At 46.3% G+C, this 21,903-nt stretch overlaps 2 long non-coding RNA genes across 2 annotated transcripts; one reads left to right on the plus strand and one right to left on the minus strand.

Annotated features, from left to right (window-relative positions):
• Window positions 1-140: 140 nt before the first annotated feature.
• LOC130542915 (uncharacterized) lies at window positions 141-8,993 on the plus strand. Its single transcript, XR_008957818.1, has 4 exons — window positions 141-1,164; window positions 4,876-6,099; window positions 8,147-8,299; window positions 8,526-8,993. It is a non-coding gene; the product is annotated as an uncharacterized LOC130542915 (long non-coding RNA).
• On the minus strand, window positions 7,647-15,665 carry LOC130542914 (uncharacterized). The gene is made up of 3 exons (XR_008957817.1): window positions 15,053-15,665; window positions 9,059-9,266; window positions 7,647-8,337 (listed from the first exon to the last, which is right to left on the minus strand). It is a non-coding gene; the product is annotated as an uncharacterized LOC130542914 (long non-coding RNA).
• Window positions 15,666-21,903: the final 6,238 nt, after the last annotated feature.

Genomic DNA, 21,903 nt, shown 5'->3' on the forward strand with positions numbered 1-21,903 from the left:
CCCCCGCCTCCGGCCCCGCCCCCGCCCTTCCCCGCTCCCGCCGCCAGGGGGCGCCGCCACGAACCCGGTGCGCGTGCGCAGGCGTGCGGCATGCCGGGAGCCGGAATCCAGCCGAGAGCGCGCGCGGCCTGCCGGGAGCCGGGAGCGCGGTCCTGGGGGCTCCGCCCACAAGGCGAGCGCGGGGCCGCGCGCGGTCTCTGAGAGCCCCGTGGGGTGGGGCCCGCCGGGCGAGGCGTCCACTCCTCAGGTGACGCCGAAGCTCTCCTCCGCGTCCCTCGGTCCGCACCCTTGTGGACCTTTCCTCTCCGGTCGCTGTGGAGTTTCTCCATTGCCCTTCGGTGGCGCAGTTATCGTTTCGGACGTCTCAGTGTGGATTTGGTGTAATTTACCTCCTGAAATCATATATCCGACCCCTGAATCTCAGATTTCCCTTTTCCTGGATTCTGGGAAATTATCAGCCATTATCTCTGAAAATATTGGTTCTCCATTCTCGTAGTCTCTCTCGTCATTTGTTAAACAGGTTGGACGGCCTGTGTTTCCCATCGTTTTGCAGTCATTCTTCACTCCCGGTAACGTACAGCCTCATCTCTACCAGCGCTCTCTCCCGCAGCTTCTAATGCGTCTAGCTTGTTCGTCACGCTTTTAAAAATCATTATTACCTACCTCCATTTCTAAAAGTTGTATTTGACTTGCATTTGGAAGCTGAACAGCCTGAAACTCTCCCACAACAGAACACAGAAGCCCACACCACCCAGTCTGTGGCCACACCCTGCATCCCGCTCTCAAGAAACCGCAAAGGGCTGGAAGCTCCCTTTCCGAAGCCGTCAGCGGGGTTCCTTCCTGTCCCGCCGCTCACGGCGCGCCCCACGGCTCGCATGCTTCTCTTCGGGAGCACCCGGCCGCGGACTAGCTCACCACGCGCACACCTCCCATGCGGACCATCCTCACACTGCACACCCATACGCGGGGACAAGTGGTCTCTGCTACTTTGTTTCTAGCTCCCTCTCCGCCGTAGGCACCTGAGAAAACCCACCCCGGATGGACCCAGCCATTCCCCATCACGACCACTGCAGAAACATCACACAACCAGGCTGGCTGGCTTCACCTGAAACTTAAAACGAGTACTTCACACCTCCTTGCAATCTTGGGATTTTCTCCAGTAGGGTAAGTCTCTCACTCTCCAATGACCATCACAATTTCTCAGGCCTCTCTAGTTGAGCCACCCAGGTGAGACCAAAACTCTTCTTATCACCAGACTCAAAGGGCCACCCACATCCATCCCCTGCTCTTCACCTTCCCTCCTGGTGATGTACAAGCATTATTTCCCGGCTCCTACCTAAGACAGTCCCTCCCCTGGTGAACTGGACCCACTCCCTCTTGAATTCCCAAGGATTCTGCTATCTACTGTCCTAATCATCTGTTTGTCTTTCTCTATTTAACTGTTTCCATGAGCATACAAATACACTCTGATAGTTTTCACTACAAACAAAACAAAACAAAAGACTCCTTTAACTCCACATCCCCCCCTCAGGCTCCCTGGTGACTGTGCTGCTCAGACATCCCCTTCTCTTCTCACCCTCCAACTCCATGGAACACATCCCTGTTTAGGTCACTGGTTGCTAACTCCAGTGTACTTTTTCCTGTTGTCATCTGGTTGCCCTGTCAGGATCATCCAACATGTTGAGTCTGAGTTGCTTTTATTGATGGGAGCACTGGACGTCCAAGTTTTGGGCTCAGAGGATGTGACTTTGTGTGTCATCTGCATGTAACACAATAGGATGTTAGTATTTTAGCTAAAGACAGCAGATAATACATGTCCACATATCCTAGAAAGATGCAAACACCTATTTTCAGGGCTTCTGGGAGGTGGCCAAAGACTGCTCCATAATCCTTTGCCCTTCACCATTCTCGGTAACTGTAAACTGGGAAGTGAAAGGGTGAATGAAGGTTTCCCAGAAAAAGATGTAGACCTAGTAGTGTGTTTCCATTCTCCATCCCCACCTCCTGCCAAACATGGGTGAAAGTATTTATATAATGGATAAAATTAAAGTATGGAAAAATATATGTTAGTGGGAGAAATGATCCCAAATAAAACCAAGGTGGAAATTTAACATCAGATGAAACAATTGAAGTGCAAATCATTACCAAGGCAAAATGAAAATTATGTTCTGTTAAGTAAAAGATTACAAATAATTAACAATATTAACTTTAAAAATAAAACTGCCAGTTATTTTGCCAGCAAAAATAGGTTTATTTAGTAACAGCAGAGAACTGTAATTCAGATTAAGCAAGCTAAAGCAAAACTATAGGCAAGTCCGCAGAGCAAAGGAGAGCAAAGCTCTTTTATAGAGGAAAGGGTGTAGAAAGTCATATCTACTTGCAAGGTACAATCTCTTTTCTGTTGGGTCTCCAAAAGGCCGCGAGGAGTGGTGAGCTCCCTCTGCTGGCCTCCCAAAGCCATCTTAACAGAGTTTCCTTTATTCAGTTTCACAATGTATGCAGTTGACCCCCAAACAACAGGGGCTTGAACTGTGTGGGTCTACTTATACGCGGATTTTTTTTCAATAGATGTATTAGAAAATTTTTTGGAGATTTGTGACGATTTGAAAAAACTTGGCAGACAAACTGTAGCCTAGAAATATCAAAATTTAAATGTTAGGTATATCAAGAATGTATAAAATATATGTAAGTACTAGTCTATTTTATCATTTGCTATCATAAAATACACACAAATCTACTTTAAAAAGTTAAAATTTGTCAAAACTTATGCACACAAATATTCACAGACCGTACATGGTGCCATCCGCAGTCAGGAGAAGTCTAAGTGACCTAAATCGTAACTGCATAAAACTACTGCAGTACTGATAAAAAGAAAGCTACAGGCCCAAAAGGACATATTCGGCCCAGTCCCCAACTAGGGCTTAATACCTAACCTAATTGCATTATCACCCTGCCCCAGAAATGTAGTCTTGGTCAGAAATTTTCCGGTCAGTACCAATAATGTAATGTTACATGGGTCTTTCCATCCCCCAAAGGAAGATGAGATAATCCACATACCAACTTTTTGTCCCCAAGTGAAGGTGACCTAACCTAAAATAATACTTTTTTCCTGTTCATGACTTCCCTGTTCTGCTTTCAAAAACCTTTCCCTTTCTGTAACCCTTTGGAGCTCCCCTCTACTTGCTACATGCTTGATTCACAAATCACCTAATAAAGCCAATTAGATCTTCAAATTTACTTGGTTGAATTTTATTTTATTTATTTATTTTTAAGGTTTTATTTATTTATTTGACAGAGAGACAGCCAGCGAGAGAGGGAACACAAGCAGGGGGAGTGGGAGAGGAAGAAGCAGGCTCCCAGCGGAGGAGCCTGATGTGGGGCTTGATCCCAGAACGCCGGGATCACGCCGAAGGCAGACGCTTAACCGCTGTGCCACCCAGGTGCCCCAAATTTTATTTTTTAACAGTACCTACTATACTACTCGGATAAATACTGGCCACCTCCTATTCCTATTGTGGTGAGCTCGTGTTTCAAGGACCCACTGAAAACACCATGTGACATTAATCACTCTATATCAGCATATCGTCTCTCCAGTAAATGTATCACAATAAGAACTGATCTCTCGTGGTTCTCATGTATTGTTCATTGTATTTAGTGCAACATTATAAACCTTCAATAACACTATGGGACCCGTACGAACTGCCACTAATGATGCCGAATGTGCACCCAAGAAGGAGAAAAAAAATCATGATGTTACAAGAAAAAGTTGAAATGCTCAATATGTACTGTAGATTGAGGTCTGCAGCTGCACTTGCCCACCATTTCAAGATAAATGAGTCCAGCATAAGGACCACATTAAAAAGAGAAAAGGGGGGCGCCTGGCTGGCCCAGTCAGTACAGCATGTGACTCTTGATCTCAGGGCTGTGCGTTCAAGCCCCACACTGGACATAGAGCTTACTTTAGAGAGAGAGAGAAGGAAATTCATGGAGCTGTTGCTGCAACTATAACAGGAGGAGTGACAATCTTGCAATTTTTGCAAAATACCTTTTTAAAATCTCATATTGAAAATGCAGCTTTTATGTGGGTGCAAGATTGCTATAAGGCATACCTATAGACTGATACGATTTGAGAAAAAGCTGCATCACTCTATGACAACTTAACGTAAAAGAAGCTGAAGGATCTAAAGCTGGAGAATTTAATGCCAGCAAAGGATGGTTTGACAATTTTAGAAAGAGGTTTGGCGTAAAAAATGTCAAGATAAGAGGAGAAACAGCTTCTGCAGAAGCAAGCAGCAGATGAGCTCTTAGATGCCATCAAGAAAATCACTGAGAGCGGCGCGTGAGTGGCTCAGTCGGTTGAGCGTCTGCCTTTGGGCTCAGGTCACCATCCCAGGGGCCTGGGATTGAGCCCCAAATCAGGCTCTCTCTCCCTGTGCTGCTCCCCTTGCTTGCACTTTCTTTCTCTCTGTCAAATAAACAAATAAAAATCTTTAAAAGCAATCATTGAGAAAGGATATCTGCCTGAACAGGTTTTTCATGCAGATGAAAGTGTCTTATCCTGGGGGGACAAATGCCACAAAGAACATTTATTGGTAAGGAAGAGAAGCGAGCACCAGGGTTTAAGGCAGGAAGGGAAAGGCTAACTCCACTGCTTTGTGCAAATCCAGTCTCGTTTAAGATCAGGACTGTCCTTACCTATAAAGCTCTAACTCCCAAGCATTGAGGGGAAAAGATAATCACCAGCTGCTAGTCTTTTGGTTGTACAAGAAGGCTAGTTGAGAACCCATTTTCTGGATTGTTTCCACCAATGCTTGTCTGTGAAGTCAGGAAATACCTTTCCAGTAAGCGACTGCTTTTTTTTTTTTTTTTTAATAGGCTGTGGAATCCAGTGTATGGCCTCAACTCAGAACCCTGAGATCAAGATCTAAGCTGAGATCAAGAGCTGGATGTTTAACCAACTGAGCCACCCAGGTGCCCCAAGCAACTACCTTTTAAAGTCCTTTTCATATTGGACCATGCCCCTGGCCACCCAGATCCCCATGAGTTCAGCACTGAAGGCATCAAAGTGCTCTACTTGCCCCCAAACAGTGTCTCTAGCATAGCCTCTAGATCAGGGGGTCATGAGGACCTTTAAGGCTCACTATACATGGTACTCTAGGGAAAGGCTTGTCAGCACTATGGAAGAGAACCCCAGTATGAACTCAACGTGAAAACCTGGAAGGATTATACCACAGAAGATGCATCATTTTTATAGAAAAGGCTGTGAAAACCATCAAGCTCCAAACGATAAATTCTTTCTGAAGAAAACTATCCACATGTTGTGCATGACCTCACAGGGTTTACAACAGAGCCAGTCAAGGAAACCATGAGACTGTGCTGTAGCGAATAAGGTGAGGGGTGAAGGGCTTCAAGATATGCATCTCGCAGAAATTCAAAAGCTAACAGACACCGCACCAGAGGAACTGACAGAAGACGACGTGGTGGAGGTGAGTGCTTCTGAACCGGTGCCAGATGATGAGGAAGAGGGTGTACGAGCAGCAGAGCAGACTGATACCGGCGATCTAACAGAGGGTTCTGATCGTGCAAGACTGCCTTTGGCTTCTTTTACAGCACGGACGCTTCTGTGACACGGGCACTGAAATTAAACAGTGGAGGAGAGACTGGCACTTACACAAGACACTTCAGAGAAATGAAAAAGCCAAAAAGTCAGACGGAAATGATGACGTATTTCTGGAGGGTTCCACTGAGTGTGCCTCCCTCCCCTGCCTCCCCGTCTACTTCCTCCACCTCTGCCACCTGAGACAGAATGCCAAGCCTTCTGCTTCCCCTCCTTCTCAGCCCACCCAACGTGAAGTCAAGGAAGATGAAGAATTTGGGGATGATGTGCTTCCACTTAATAGTAACTCATCATCACGCAGCATGGTTAGCAGACTTGCCTGCTGTGCACGTGTGTGTCCTCGTGAAAACCTAACAACTGAACGGCGAGAGCTGCATGGGACGTGTTGTGTCATCATCATCATCAACCAAGTATTCATCAGGCGGAACATCGTGGGCAAGACTCGCGTGGAAGCAGACAGCCAACCCTTACAGAGGCATAAGGTGAGTGATACTTAATATAAAATTAATGTGTCAGCTTTCTGTTTTATAACATCGCTTTCAAAGAACTGCTCTCTCCCCTCGTTGGAGAAAGTGCGCATCAGCCTATCATCACAGGTAAGTGGGTTTTTTTTAAGTAACAGTTTCCAATACTGTATTATGAATATGCCTATAACACTATATGCCACACATATTTTACGACAATTCACTTATTGGTGTATAGACTAAGCTAATGTGAAGTAACCATACCAGTTATACTAGGCAACCATAAAGCAATCACATTGCTGCTTCATTATCAGTGCATAGATTGTTAAACCTGTAAATAAATACGAATTTTTCACATTATCTTTTCATTTTTGTTGTCTAGTATTAGTAATACCTATAATATCTACAGTGTTTTGTATCATATAAGAAATATTGATGTGGGTACTGACAGACGATTCATCTTGCTACTGGACAATGTAAACACAGTATCAATACAGTACAGTAACGTAATTTTCTCTTCCTTAGGATTTTTCCTTTTTAAAATTAACATAGTGTTATATTATTTTCAGGTGTCCAATATAGTAACCTGACAACTCTAGACATTACTCATTGCTCAACAAGATGAGTGTACTCTTAATCCCCTTTATCGATTTAATCCATCTCCCCACCACCTCCCCTCTGGCAACCACCAGCTCCTTCTCTGTATTTCAGAGTCTGTTTTTTGTCTTATTTTGCTTTGTTTGCTCATTTGTTTTGTTTCTTAAATTCCACATGTAAGTGAAATTATATAGTATCTGTCTTTCTCTGACTGATATTTCACTTAGAATTATACCCTCTAGGTCTATCCATGTTGTTGCAAATGGCAACATGGCTAAGTAATATTTCATTGTGTATATACTCCACATCTTCTTTATCCACTTATCTATTGATGGGCACTTGGGCTGCTTCCATATCTTGGCTATTGTAAATAATGCTGCAATAAACATAGGGGTGAATATATCTTTTCAAATTAGTGTTTTTGTTTTCTTTGGGTGAATACCCAGTAGTGAAATTACTGGATCAAATGGCAATTCTATTTTTAATTTTTTGAGGCACCTCCACACTGTTTTCCAGAGTGGCTGCACCAACTTACATTCCGCCAACAGTGCACAGGGTTCCTTTTCTCCCACATCCTCGCCAACACTTATTGGGTTTTTTTCTTGTGATTTTAGCCATTCTGACAGGTGAAAGGTGGCATTTCATTGTCATTTTGATTTGCATTCCCCTGATGATTAGTGATGTTAAGCATCTTTTCATGTGTCTATTGGCTATCTGTATGTCTTCTTTAGAAAATTGTCTGTTCAGGTCCTCTGCCCATTTTTTAACTGCATTATTTGGGGGGGGGTGGTGTTGAACTAAGTTTTTAAAATATATTTTGGATAATAACCCCTTACCAGATAGAGCATTTGCAAATATCTTCTCCCGTTCAGTAGGTTGCCTTTTTGTTTTGCTGATGGTTTCCTTCACTGAGCAAAAGTTTTTGATTTTGGTGTAATCTCAGTAGTTTAACCTTATGATTTTCTTAATGACATTTTATTTTCTCTAGCTTACTTTATTGTAAGAATACAGAAAATAATAATATATAACATACAAAATATGTGTTAATTGATTGTTTCTGTTATAGGTAAGGCTTACAGTCAACAGCAGGCCATTAGTAGTTAAGCTCCTAGGGAGTCAAAAGTTGTATGTGGATCTCCAAGCGCATGGGAAGTTGGTGCCCCAAGCCCTGTGCTGTTCAAGGGTCAGCTGTATAAACAGAACTCTGCATTGTGTTTACATTTGCAACATGCCTCCCATCCTTTCACGCATTCGTGCAACAAATGGTTTGTGTATGCCGCCTGTGTACAGGCATTCTTTTAGGTGTTGGGGTGGAGAGCAAGCAAAGCCAAGTCCTTGTCTTTGTGGTATTTGCATTTGGGTTTGGGAGAACATTCCAGTTTTCAAAGGAATTCTCTGTCCCTACCTGATCTGCTGTCATGTATTTATTTGCTTATTGTCAGTCTCCTCATTAGAATGTCGGTTCCAGGGGACAAGGTCTTCAGCCATCACCAAATCCCCGCACTGGAGCAGCGCCTGGCATGTGGAAGGCCCTCCGCGAACATCTGTGGAAACGCATCCGCGAGCTTCTTTGGAGTCAGCACCTGCTTTGTGCGGTGTCACTGAGACGCTGCAGAGACCGGTACGAGAAAGCACCGGCCCTCGGATTCTCAGGTCCAGCTAGGAGGATGGGCACAAACAACTAACTGATTCGAGATAAAATGGAATAAAGTCTTCAACAGAAGGGATAAAGCTCTGATCAGGCTGACGTACAAGCTGCATGAAAACTAGATTTGGCTTAGTCATAAGAGTAACTACCTTCTTTCTCCTTTCACAAGGAAGCTTTAACTTTTTACTCTTTGTTTCAGATTCTCAGGTCAAGACAAAGCACAAACAGTCAACTCCAAAGGAGAAATCTTCTGAAGAAGAATTATAAGAAGTAACTCACAAAAATTTTTAATGGTAAATCCAGAGGTGTTTGAGTTTCAACAACCTTGTGGGGCTGAGATGAGAGCAGAACACTTGTGGGAAAAAAATCACAGTAAAGGCCAGGAGGAAGCCATTTCCCCAAAGGAGAGGTTCTGGGCAAGTGTTCAGCTTCCTTCTCAAAAGTAATAGACCAGGGGAACCTGGGTGGCTCAGTCACTTGAGTGTCTGCCTTCAGCTCAGGTCATGATCCCAGGGGCCTGGGATGGAGTCCCGCATCAGGCTTCCTGCTCTGTGGGGAGTCTGCTTCTCCCTCCGCCCCTTCCCCTGCTCGTGCTCCCTCTTCCTTTGTCTCTCTCTCTCAAATAAATAAAATCTTTAAAAAACCCAAACAAACAAAAAACCAAAAACTAATAGACCAGAGAAATGCCAGGAACGTAGGAAATTTGGGGAAAATTTGACTCTAGGCACAAACCTGTTGCACCTCAGAGGGACCCAGCAGGAGCGCGAGCTGGTCAATAGAGGATACATGGCAGATGCTTTCCATGTGATTCAATCCAGAACGCACACCAGACAGGTCCCAGTGGGTTAGGGCTCAGTGGATGTAATCTGTGTGGGAAGTCTTGCAGCAAGTACTCACAACCTGCTCAGCACCAGAAAATTCGTACGAGGAAGAAGCCTACCTGTGTATGGAGTATGGGGAAAATTAATCAAGACTCAATCTGCATACAACATCAGAAAATTCACAGTGAAGAGAAACTGTAATCAACGTGACAAGGGGTTTAGAGAGACAGCAAAGCTTGTTAAACATCAGAGAATTCGTACAAGAGAGAACACTTGAATGTAAAGAGTGTGGGAAAAGCTTCAGTCAGCCACCACACTCGATTCACCATCAGAGTATATATTCTGAAGGGAAGCCCTGTAAGTGTGATAGGTGTGTTTGGTCAGACATACTGGTCAATCATCAAAGAACACACTGGAGAGAACCCTTGTGTGTACCAAGCGCAGGAAAGGCTTTGTTCAGATGTCACACTTGATTCAGCAGCACACAACACACTCTGGAGAGAAGTGAATGTAGTGAATGTGGGAAATCCTTCAGTCAGAGCTCAGTACTTCTTAGATATCAGGTCATTCATACCATGGAGAATACATGTGAATTCAGTAAATGTGTCAAGCTCTCAGTGTGAGTTGGCCTCAGGCACTACCACATGATTCCCTCCTAGAGGGAAACACTTCACACAGGAAGAAGACACATCCAGGAATACAACAAAGGTGGGAAAGCCTTTCACTGTTGCTTGTTATACAACATCTGAGAGTTCCTATTGGAGAGAACTCTGTGGATGTAATGAATGCCGGCAAAGCATTTACTTGGAACTCACACCTTATTTGCAATCAGATACTTCACAGAGGATGTGATGGATAGGAGGGGCTTTTCTTGTCTTTGTTTTGTTTTCAAGAGAGGTTTGGTGTTGTGGGCAGAAGGTGAAACTCTGGGCGCCCACCATTGCCAGTCACTCCCTTTGAACAAACTGCCCAACAATTCTCATCCATGGAGGGCAATGCTCTATAAGTGGCCTGTTGCCTTTAGACCAGGGTGTGGGATGGAGAAAAGGATAGCCTTATTCCCATGTTAACCTTAAAAATAAAACTGCCAGTTATTTTACCAGCGAAAATGGGTTTATTCGGGAACAGCAGGGAATTGCAACCTGGAACAAGCGAGCTCTGGCAAATCCACAGGCAGGTCTGCAGAGCAAAGGAGAGCAGAGCTCTTTTGCAGAGGAAAGGGGGAGCTGGGTGCTGCTGTCAGTTAGAAGTCCGGGAGTAAACTGGGAGCTGGAAGTGTAGTGGCTTGTCCTCCTTGGCTCCACTGCTGCCAGGGGAGCAGGAAACCTTCCTCCTGCCCGGGCAGGGGCAGTAAAGTGGTAGCTGAAGCAGTAGCCACTTGGAAGGTCCCTGTTGGGTGTGTAATTGACAGGAGCGCTCCCCCTGCTGGCCCCCGGACTCCATTCTAAGTGAGGTTTCCTTTTACTAATTTTCACACCGTCTATAGGGGAGGCTAGTGATCTATGATGTGGTTAATCCCAAAGAGCGGAATACAATGTGCAGAGAAAAGCAGGCAGAGAAACAAGTCTCCAAGTGGATTCATAGAAAAGGGCAAAATTGCTAGAGTTAGTGTTGGGTCCCTGGAGCTGCTTTTTCATCCTGAATAATGATGAGCAATGACTCAGGGTCTTCATGAAACCTACATGAGGACTGGGACAGTTTCCTACATTTCTATACCAAGTTTCTTAAACCTCGAAGCATGTAGAACGGGTGTCAACCCCACCTCCATGTAGCACCTGAGTTTTCATCAGAGTGAACCAATGGAAGTACGGGCCACAGTGAACACTTCATTCTAAATCAAGCCTCCCAAAATAAGCTCAATTAAACGATATATACAATAAGGTCATTAAAGTACTTCAAACTATAGATATAACTAAACAGTTGGTTGTTTGTACAACACGATCGTTGAAATGTTTCCGACTTTTTCTGCAATGAGTTTGCTCCCAGAACACAGGCATCATGAAAACCACTCTTAAATCCAAGCCAAAATGGGAAAAGAAAAGACTCCTATCAAAATTGTTGTCTTTGCATATGTAGCTTTAGGCAAGTCCACTGCTCTTGGCCACCTGATTTACAAATGTGATCTGATCAACAAAAGAACCATCAAAAATCTGAGTCTGCTGAGATGGGAAAGGGCTGAGGATGCCTGGGTCTCAGACAAACTGAAGGCTGAATGAGAGTGTGGTATCACCATGGATATCTCCCTCTGGAAACTTGAGACCAGGAAGTATTACATGACCATCACTGATTGCCCAGGACAGAGACTTTACCAAAAACATGATTTCAGGCACATGTCAGGCTGACTGTGCTTCCTGACTGTGGCTGCTGCTGGTGATGAATTTGAAACAGGTATCTCCAGGAATGGGCAGACCTATGAGCATGTCCTTCTGGTTTAGACGCAGGGTATGAAACAACTAATTGTTGCTGTTTACGTAATGGATTTCGCTGAGCCACCCTACAGCCAGAAGAGATAGAAAGTCACCTATAAAAATGGCAATGCCAGTGGAACCACATTGCTTGAAGCTCAGGGCTGCATCTACCACCACCTTGTCCAACCGGCAAGCCCTGTGTCTGCCCCTCCAGGATGTTAAAAAATTGGTGTATTGGTACTCTCCCTGTGAGTTGAGTGGAGACTGGTGTTCTCAAACCTGGCATGGTGGCGACCTTTTCTCCAGTCAATGTTATGACTGAAGTTAAGTCTGTGGAATTGCACCATGAGGCTTTGAGTGAAGCTCTTCCTGCGGACAGTGTGGGCTTCCATGTCAAGAACCTGCGTCCCAAAGATGTTCACCGTGGCAGTATGGCTGGGGACAGCTGACATGATCCACCCATGGAGGCAGCAGGCTTCATGGCTCAGGTAGTAATCGTGAAACCATCTGGGCCAAATCAGTGCTGCCGATGCACTTTGCAGGGTTGTCACACAGATCACTGCCTGCGGGTTTGCTGAGTTGAAGAAGATGGATCACCATCTGGGAAAAAGCTGGAAGATTACTCCAAATTCTTGAAATCTGCCGATGCTGCCATCACTGATATGGTTCCTGGAAACCCCTGTGTGTTGAGAACTTCTCTATCCTGCTCCAGGTTGTTTTGCCATTCTTGACATGAAACAGACAGTTGCTTTGGGTGTCATCAAAGCAGTGGACAAGAAGGCTGCTGGAGCTGGCAAGGTCACCCAGTCTTCTCAGAAAGCAGAGTAGGCTAAAGAAATATTGTCCCTAATACCTGCAAATCCATCCTTAACCACAGGTGGAAGAACATCTCAGAACTGCCACAATTGGCCATTTAAGTTGAATAGTAAAAGACTGGTTCATAATTACAATGATTCATAAAACCTTAAGAAGGAAAGGAGAATGTTTTGTGGATCTTTTTTTTTTTTTCAGTACTTTTTAGTTGAAACAACTTGACCAAAAATCTGTCACAGAATTTTGAGACCCATTAAGACAAAGTTTAATGAGAGAAAAAATAGTTTCTTTTTTTGTTGTTGTTTATATATCTATTTATTTAAGTAATCTCTACCCCCACCATGGGGCTTGAACTCACGACCCCAAAATCAAGTGTCGCATGCTCTTCCAACTGAGCCAGCCAGGTGCCCTGAGAAAAAGTAGTTTCAGATTAGATTTCCTCCTTTAGGCCCAATCCTAGGAGAAAGGAGGAAAGCCTTTGGAGAGGCACCTGGCTGTTGCGTGTGCCCAGCCCTCCTTCGCCACCAGACAGTGGCACAGACTGACCCAAGTGCGCCTGTCTTCTGGGGCCTCCTCTTGAGGAGCCCAATGAGAGCAAACAGGCCCACATCACACGTGCTCAAGGGCTCCACGCGCCCAGTCCTTGGTGGAAAGAGCAAGCTGTTGCCTTACACTTGTCAAAAAGGAAGGAGGTGGGGGGATTTCTGAGTCTTGCCCTCAATTCCAGGCTCCTCACAGGGAAAGGAGAAGTAGATGTTGTCACAAACAGGCACTTCCTTAGGTCGCTGATGGAAGGCTTGCTTTCTCCCCACCATCTGTCCTGCTGTGTGTACCACAGGAGCACGGTGGGAATAGTGGCTGTAGTCAGGAAGGCTTGATGAGGAAGAACTGGAACAAGGCTTTGAAGAAGGATGATGGCATAAGAAGGCAGAAGTAGCACAAGAAAAGAAAGAATCCTGTTTTCCCAGATGCTGGCAAGATGGGAATGTGACTGGGAAGTGGGGCAGGGCCTGGCCTTTCAGGCTCTCCTGGAGAGTGTGGATTCAGTCCTAGAAGCTGGGGAGCCTTGGGATGTCTTTGAGAAGGAGGGAGGCATTGCCCACAGAGGATTTCAGAGTTCATATTCAGGCTGCATAGGAATGTGGGGTGTGAAGGCGTCTTGGGAGGTACTCTGTGTGGCTCATCTCACCTGCCACCCAAGCGTAATATGGAGGCTTACTCAGAGATTGTAAATCAATTTCCTGATTACCCAAACCTCATGCTCTGTTTCCTTCTCGTGGGACTTGAGAGTAAAGATCTCATCCAGGTTGTGGCTGAGTGGGGTCTATGTCTGGTCAGGAGCATGGAAAGCCAGTAGGGAGGCCATCCAGAGACATGCTCACCAGCCCAGGTCGGCTCCTCAGCTTTGAAGACTGGTTCATTCCTGTGCTGAGACGCCTCCTATATTCCAGGAAGTAGACGTAGAAGAGCAGAGAACTAGGACACAAATGTGGGTCCTGCTGGAGCCTGTCGGGTGTCAGCAGCACCAGTGTTGCCACTAGGATTGCACCCTTCTTTGTACACAAGGTTCCAGGGAAGCAGGGAGTCAGAACTTGGCAAGTGGGTCTTAGGGTTCAACTCTCAGTGGCTCTGAGCATGGACAGTGCGGCTTCATCTCCACAATAAGGATCAAGTCACATGTGTAGTCACTGCTGTTACTGCCCAGCCACAGCTGCCCTGGGACAGAGCTTGGATGGTGTCTGCCCACGTCTGGCTCTTTATGTGTCCCTTTTCTTTCCTCTGAGGTGTGGAATCTAAGCTGCATATAGGTTTCCTCAGACTTTCTCTGATGAGTGATCAGGCTTCCACTTACTAAAGTAAAATTACATTCTCTTGTCCTCTTGGGCAATAAGTTTAGGGTTGAAGAAGGTTTAGAGTGACTCCAAACTATTTAGTAACACACCCGCAATCTCTTGTTCTGTCCGCACAGATGACCAACTATATCCATTATGAAAGTCTGGGGCTTTGGGGGGTGGACAGACAGATGTGGGTTCACTTATATAATCACAGATCATTTGTGTAACCCCTCAACCTCAGTCTTCTTACCTGTAAATGGTGATGTTAATACCTGCCTGGCACCACCTGGCACTTAGCAGGTGCTCAGTGGGTGGCCGATACTGTCGTCATCGTCAGTGCATTTTACCAGGTTAAGGCCCACAGGGAAACAAACCTTTGTGAGTTCTGAGTGCTGAGGAGATAGCATTTCCTTAAGTCAGTGATGAGACCCAGGCTCTGACATGTAGCTTCTGAGCTCATGCTGTGGCTTTCATCTTCTACCACAGCCATGCAGAACCCCTCAAAAGATGCCTACTTTATCTGCCAGAAGTAAAGTTCTGTTTTCTCCTTCTCCACGGATCCCACTAGTCCTCAGCAACATTAGGGTCCTGATGGCCTCCCCCCCATGAGGGTCTCTACAGAACCAGCTCCATGGGCTCTAAGGCCCTTACCACTGAGGACCACCCCAACAGTTCTCAGACCCCAAGATGGCACCTTCTTCAACTGCTCAGACCTTAAGAAGCCACAGGGGCACAAGGGCCTCTTCCCATTCAACAGTCTTTTTGGGTGACCTGTGTGTTCCAGTGGTAGCAGAGGCGTCAATACCCACCCCCCACATTTATGCCCACAACCCAGATTCTCCTGCCTACCGCAGATCGCGTCTCCGTGTTTGCGGGTGAGCTCCAGGCATTGCACACTCGGAGCTGGGTTCCTCGCCTGCCCCTCCCCGACGGCTCTTCTTCTCAGGACCCTGGTGGGCCGAGTCGCTCAAGTCAGAAAATCTGAGGACTTGTTACCTGAGCCTTCCTCTGCCATCTGCCTCACCAACAACCTCGGGGCTCTTTCCCTGCAACCTCCGCCGTCCTCCCACCTTTCCTGTCCCCTGCTTCCACCGCCTGCCGGGCCCTGGCCACCCAATCCGATCTCGTCACATACCGGGGGGCACCCCCAGTCCCAGCACCGGTACCAGCCAGCCCACGTCAGCCACTCCCATCCCACCGGGCTGAGCCCCCCACCTTCAGGAGCGCCAAGCCTCCACGACGTTGGAACAGGTGCAGGGATTTACGATCCGCGGGGAAGGGACGCGGCTGTTTTGTCACCGCTGTATCTACGACCGGCCTGGCAAAGAAGGGCCTCTCCGCAATTCCTGCGTCAAGGACCGAAGAGAGGAAAGACAGGAGGTGCCACCTGGGACCCGCCCCGCCTTCTCTGTCCCCAGCGCAGCGGCGGAGCAACCACAGAATCCGACGTCTTCCCGAAGTCCTAGAGCGGCCCCAGCGCGCGTGCGCAGACCCCGCCCCGGAGCCACTTCCGCCGGCGCCGGAGGACCAGCCGACCCCGGGCGGCGAGCGGGCAGAGTCCGCGGCCGGCGCCGGTCCTTGGCGGGGTTGCTGCGCGCTGCTGGCCGTCGCTGGCGCCGTGGCGGACTCGAGCAGCGGTTGCGGGCATCCCCGAGGGCAGCTGCGGGGAGCGGGAGCACGCCGGCGGGCCGGAGCGTGAAGATGGAAAGGGTGGAGCGGGGGCTGCAGCCACATGCATCCTCCCGGGGAGTCTCTCAGAGCCTTAGTCTGGGTTTGAGGGTTTTGTTTCTCTAGGCTTGAGTTTTTCCAAAGCCGCCGCCCCAGTTTACATTCCCGCCCTGCATCCACCCTTACAGGCGGCAGTATGAGGTCTTCTTGACCGTAGGTTCCGTAGAAGGCTCGAAAAGAGGGCTTTTGTTTCGTGGCCTTCCTGCGTTTGACCTCTCCTGCGTTTCTCCTGTGAGGCAGAGTCCGTTTCCATTCTTGGCTTGGAAGGATCTCATCCAGGGGTTTTGCTACCAGAGGGAGATTGAGCGCTGTGGGAATGCGAGTCTCGGTGCTCGGATTCCCTACGAAAGGATCCGCGCTCGAGTAGAGACAGCCAGAAGGAAGGCAGCAAGCAGCACGCAGTTTATGAAGGACAATACGCTCTCAAGGTGGGAGAACGGCCCGCCCAGAGGGGGCAACCTCACTGGATTAGGGGTGTGTAATAGATTGTGGGTCATAGCGAGGGTGGGCTCCGACCGAGGTGGTTTCTAATCATCTAAGGGACTCCTCTCACCCGTCAGATGAGTTTTTGGCCCTACGGGGTTCTCCAAGGCTCATGGCCATCTTCCCCCTGGGTGGGATGGAGGCTGTCAAAACCGCAGTGTAAATATAAAGACTCTGCGTTTTTGTAGGACATGGGCTGGGAAGGAGAGTGCGCGCTCTACACCTGCTGTTATTGGTCTGATAGCTGGCGGCGGGGCGGGGGGGATCACAAAAACCACTGTTTACCACCGCCCTTGCCTCGGGCTCCTATGTAGCTAACTGCCTACTCTGTCATTTTCAATATCTCCAAACGCTTGTTTGCAGGTATTTACCTCAGTTTTCGGTTGGAGCTTTCTGCTTCCTTTGAACTCTAGTCACCTTGGCTTCCATGGACTCCCAGCCCAGCATCTCTGAGCAAACAGAGATAGTTTACCTAGCTTACCTTTTATACAGAGGGTTTAGCCCTCTGGGGTCCAGCTCTGGACAGGGGCTTAGGATCCTGCTATCATCCTGGAATCACCCAGGCGTCATCTGTTGTCGCCACAGAGGCTGTAAATAGGCAAAGGCCCCCAGAGCTGCCATAGCTCAGTTACTAACTTGAAACTTTGATTTTCATTTCACTCTTCATTTTTAGCACCTGAGATGTTCCTTCATTCCCTTGTTGCTTAACCATGAATTTTCCTTGATTCCACAGTAAGCAAGGGCAGCAAGTTATAGCCACATGTGAGCCCTGATTGCACTAATGCTTCCTCCAGGTACACACATGAGATGTACGCTTTTTAAGGGGATTGTCATGGGGGCACCGGGGTGGCTCAGTTGCTTAAGCGTCCGACTCTTGATTTTGGCTCAAGTCATGATCTCAGGGTCGTGAGATCAAGCCCTGTCTTGGGCTCTGCGCTGGGTGTGGAGCCTGCCTAGGATGTTCCCTCTCCCTCTGTACCATCCCCTGCACACGCTCTGTCTCAAAAAAAAAAAAAAAAAAAAAAGGGATCGTCACTGTGGGACCCTCCAGTAGTTTAGGAGGAACAGGGTTGTCATTCCCAGTGTGCCTTGTAAACAAGACACAGGGGGAAATGTACTGCGTCATACTGCTCACCATGCACATATGGCCTTCAAGTGACAGTGTACTTTCACGACACTGTTTTTCCTTCTTCCCTCTCTTTTTTCCCAAACATATCTGAAGCTCCTATCTCACATGCTAGAAATATAAAAGTGCATAAGACAAAACCTCTGACAGCAAAGAGCTCCAGGTGGAATGCAGGAGAACCAGGCAGGAGTAAAATAAAACATGAGTTGTGACGTGATGTGGGTATGAAGGTTGTGCTGTGGGATACGAAAGTAGGAGAGGTGCTTTTTCTGAAGGGTACACACCAAGTGGAACAAGTACAGGAGTCCGCCCTGTCCATGGGTAATATGTTCTAAGACTTCCCATGATGCCTGAAGCCAGAGAGTGTCAACTTAACTTGTAAGTCAGGCACAGTCAGAGATAAACAACAGTAATAATAAAATAGAACAGTTACAACACTATTTTGTAATAAAAGTTCTGTGCATGTGCTCTCTTTAAATATCTTGTACTGTACTCACCCTTGTGATGATGTGAGGTGATAAAATGCCTGCATGATGAGATGGAGTTGGGTGAATGATGTGACAAAGCGACGTCCTACTACCGACCCGACAGTACATCAGGAGGAACATCTGCTTCCAGACCAGGGTTGACTGTGGGTGACCGAAACTGCAGGAAGCAAAACCATGGGTCGTGGGCACACACACACACTCTCTCCTGTATTTTTATCCCCATTTTAGAGATCGGAAAGACCCAGTAAGACGAAATGCTTTACCCAAGTTCACAGGGTAAGCCTAAGGCAGAAGGGAACTAGCACACAGGCCTTCAGATGGATCATGCAGACCCTTCCACACAGACCACACACACTAGGGCTGGTCAAGCCCACACTTAGAAGTTCTGTACCTAAGAATTTTAATAATATAACGGGAGAGACAGAACATGAGCAGGTGGAGTAGAACAAGCAATCACACAACAAATGTTAAACCAAATGCAGAAGTGGCCCGAAATTTCTAAGAAAAAACTGCAAGGGTAGGAGCAGAATTTAACTGAGGAGGACCCTTGAAGGGGTGGTATTTGAGTTGCTTCTGGAGAGAACGAAGAGTAGATTAGAAAAAAGATTCCTCCAGGTAGAGTCTCAGAATTGAAAGTTGGGATGTCAGAGTGGTCAGACTGTAGAGATTAAGTAGTCCAGTGTTTTTCAAACTTCCAGTGAAAGTTTAAATAAAAGCCCATTACTCAAATCACAGTCAGTAGGGAAATGCAGATTAAAACTATGGATACCACTATGTCCTCACTTATAAAACTTAATACCAAGTTCTGGTCAGGATTCAAAGCAAGTAAACTCATATGTTGCCAGTGGAAATTTAAGATGGTACAAACACTTGGAAAAACAGCTTAGCAGTTGCTTCAAAAGCTGAACATGAGCTTACTGTATAACCCACAATCTCCCTTCTAGCTATTTACCTAAGAGAACTGAAAAGTAGGTTCACAAAACATCCTATCTTCAGTGTTTACAGCAGCTTTATTCATTTCCCCAAACTGGAAACAAGCCAAATACCCTTCAGTGAGTGAATGGGAAAACAAATCGCTCTATCCACACCACAGAAGGCTGCTCAACAGGGAGAGGATAAACTATTGATACACACAGCACCCTTGATGAATCTCTGATACACTGATAAGTGAAAGAATCCAGACTCAAAAGTCTACACACAAAATGATTATGAAATTGCGAAGGTATAGGGACAGAAAACAAACCAGTGTCTTCAGGGGCTGAGGGTGAGGAGGGGCTGCTTACAGGAAGTTGGTAGTGACGGGCATGTTCCAGATCTCAATTGTGGTGGTGGGTATGTGACTGTATGTTTTTGTCAGAACTCATAGGACTATATACCAAAAAGAGTGAATTTTATTGTATGTAATTATTCTTGAGTAAAAATGACTTACCAATAATTACAGTTTCAGAAGTAGGTTACTTGGCAGACTCCTGCCTTGATGGCCCCTGAGATACCTCCCTGGCCAAACTACAGAGCTATTTAGGATGAAAAAAAAATAAATTTTTGTTTTACAAACATGAACACTGGGGCTCCAAGTTTGGCAGGGGCTCCCACTGCAGTGACTCTGGACTGGTGGGGAAGACAGGCCAGACCAGCTTGATGGTGAATAAGGCTTGAATATGCCCAGTGGGCAAGGTTCTCTGCACATATGGGGAGGCAGTCGTGTAGGACTGAAATTAGGTAATCTCAATTTCAAGCCTGGGTTTAGGACTGCAAAGATGAGATTAAATGGACCACGTAGGGGTGGACAGAGAACAGGGCGAGCTCACTTTTCATGCTTCCATTCACTCATCTTGAGTGCATGGTAGCGATTAGAGTGCAAGGTCACCTTCCAGCACAGTGGAAACTTACGCAGAGACAACCATATTTTCCATAATAAATTCTATGTTTAAGTCCAAGTTTAATGACTTGATAGTCAACAGAACTGTTTATTTGGCATTGCTAGTAATATTTAGACCCTGTTTGATTGTCATTATGTCATCCTATCCAACAAAAAATGAACAATTACATTAAAAATGTCTCTCTTTACAATTAGATTATTACACTCATGCGGAATTTAAGAAAAAAACAGAATCATAGGGAAAGGGAGGGAAAAATAAAACAAGATGAAATCAGAGAGGGAGACAAACCATGAGAGACTTTTTATTTTCCTAAAGATTTTATTTATTAATTTGAGAGACTAAGAGAAAGAGCATGAGCGGGGGCGGGGGCAGAGAGAGAGGGAGAAGCAGACTCCCCATGGAGGAGGGACCCCGATGTGGGGCTTGATCCCAGGACTCTGGTGTCATGACCTGAGCTGAAGGCAGATGATTAATGGACTGAGCCACCCAGGCACCCCAAGAGAGACTCTTAATCATAGGAAACAAAGTGAGGATTGCTGGAGAGATGGGGGAATGGGGCAACTGGGTGCTGGGCATTAGGAGGGCACATGATGGAATGAGCACTGGGTGTTACACGCAACTGAGGAGCCACTGACCTCTCTACCTCTGAAACTAAGAATACACTCTATGTTAATTAATTGAATAGAAAAATTCATCTTTTATCCTTATTTGGTAAACCTCAGAGAAGATCTCACAGGCGCCCCCCTTCCTTGCCCTGTTCCCTCCATCACCCTATCCCACTCCCAAGTTGAAATTAAATGCAGCCTTCTTTATGCTTCCATAACGTTTTGTTCACGTAGTCACCACATCTCTTACATCATAATTGCATATATGTCTGGTTTCCCCACTGGATAGCAAGTTCACTGAGATCAGAGAATAGGGTTATTCTACTTTTTTCTCTCCAGTGTGCCTTGAAATAAATGTCTCTTGAATTAAATCAAATTGAAGACAATAAAAGTACTGAAAATTTGAAAAAAAAGTCTTTCTTTAAAAATCTTTTTGATGTGAATAAAGTATCTTTCAGATTCACCATTTACAGGAGGTTTCTCTCCTACATGAGTTCGCTGATGCAGTTTGAGTTGTGAGCTCTGGCTGAATGTTTTCCCACATGCCAGGCAATAATCAGGTCTCTCACCAGTATGAGTTACCTAAGGTTCAGTAAGGGTTGAACCCAAACTGAGGGTTTTTCCACATTCGTGACAGGGCTTTTCTCCAGCACAAATTTTCTGGTGTTCAGTGGGATGTGAGGTGGGACTGAAAGGTTTTCCACATTTACTACACCCAAAGGGTTTCTCACCAGTAACTTGTCCAGTGTAGAACAAGGTTTGAACCGCAGCTGAAGGCTGCCATGCCCATGCCACACAGACAGCATTTCTCTCCAGTGTGAATCTGTCCATGTGGCCTAAGGCTGGAGCCGTGAGCAAAGGCTGGACTACATTTTCTGCGTTCATGAGGATTCTCTCCAGCATGAATTCTCTGATGCTGAGCGAGGGTTGACCTCTGGCTGAAGGCTTTCCCACAATCACCACATCCATAGGCTTTTTTTCTCCAGTGTGAACTCTGGTATAGGGCAAGTTGTGAACTCTGACAGAAAACTTTCCCACATTCAATGCACTGATAGGGTTTCTCCCCAGTGTGACTTCTTTGATGCTAAGTGAGTGTTGGCCTCCAACTACAGGCTTTGCCACTCATTACAAATATAAGGTTTTTCTCCAGTGTGAATCCTTACATGTTCAGTAAGGTGAGTTACAGCCAAGGGCTCTGCTGCACTCATTACATTCACAGGGCTTCTCTCTGGCATGAACCCTGTGATGGAGGAAAAGGCTTGAGCTCTGACTGAAGGCCTTCCCACACTAATTACATTCATGGGGTCTCTCACCAGTGTGAATTCTCTGATGTTGTGTTAATTGTGGGCTCTGGCTGAAGGCTTTTTCACTTTCATGACATTTGTAAGGT

Source organism: Ursus arctos, unplaced genomic scaffold, assembly GCF_023065955.2.
Source record: "Ursus arctos isolate Adak ecotype North America unplaced genomic scaffold, UrsArc2.0 scaffold_6, whole genome shotgun sequence".
Classification (NCBI taxonomy): Eukaryota; Metazoa; Chordata; class Mammalia; order Carnivora; family Ursidae; genus Ursus; species Ursus arctos.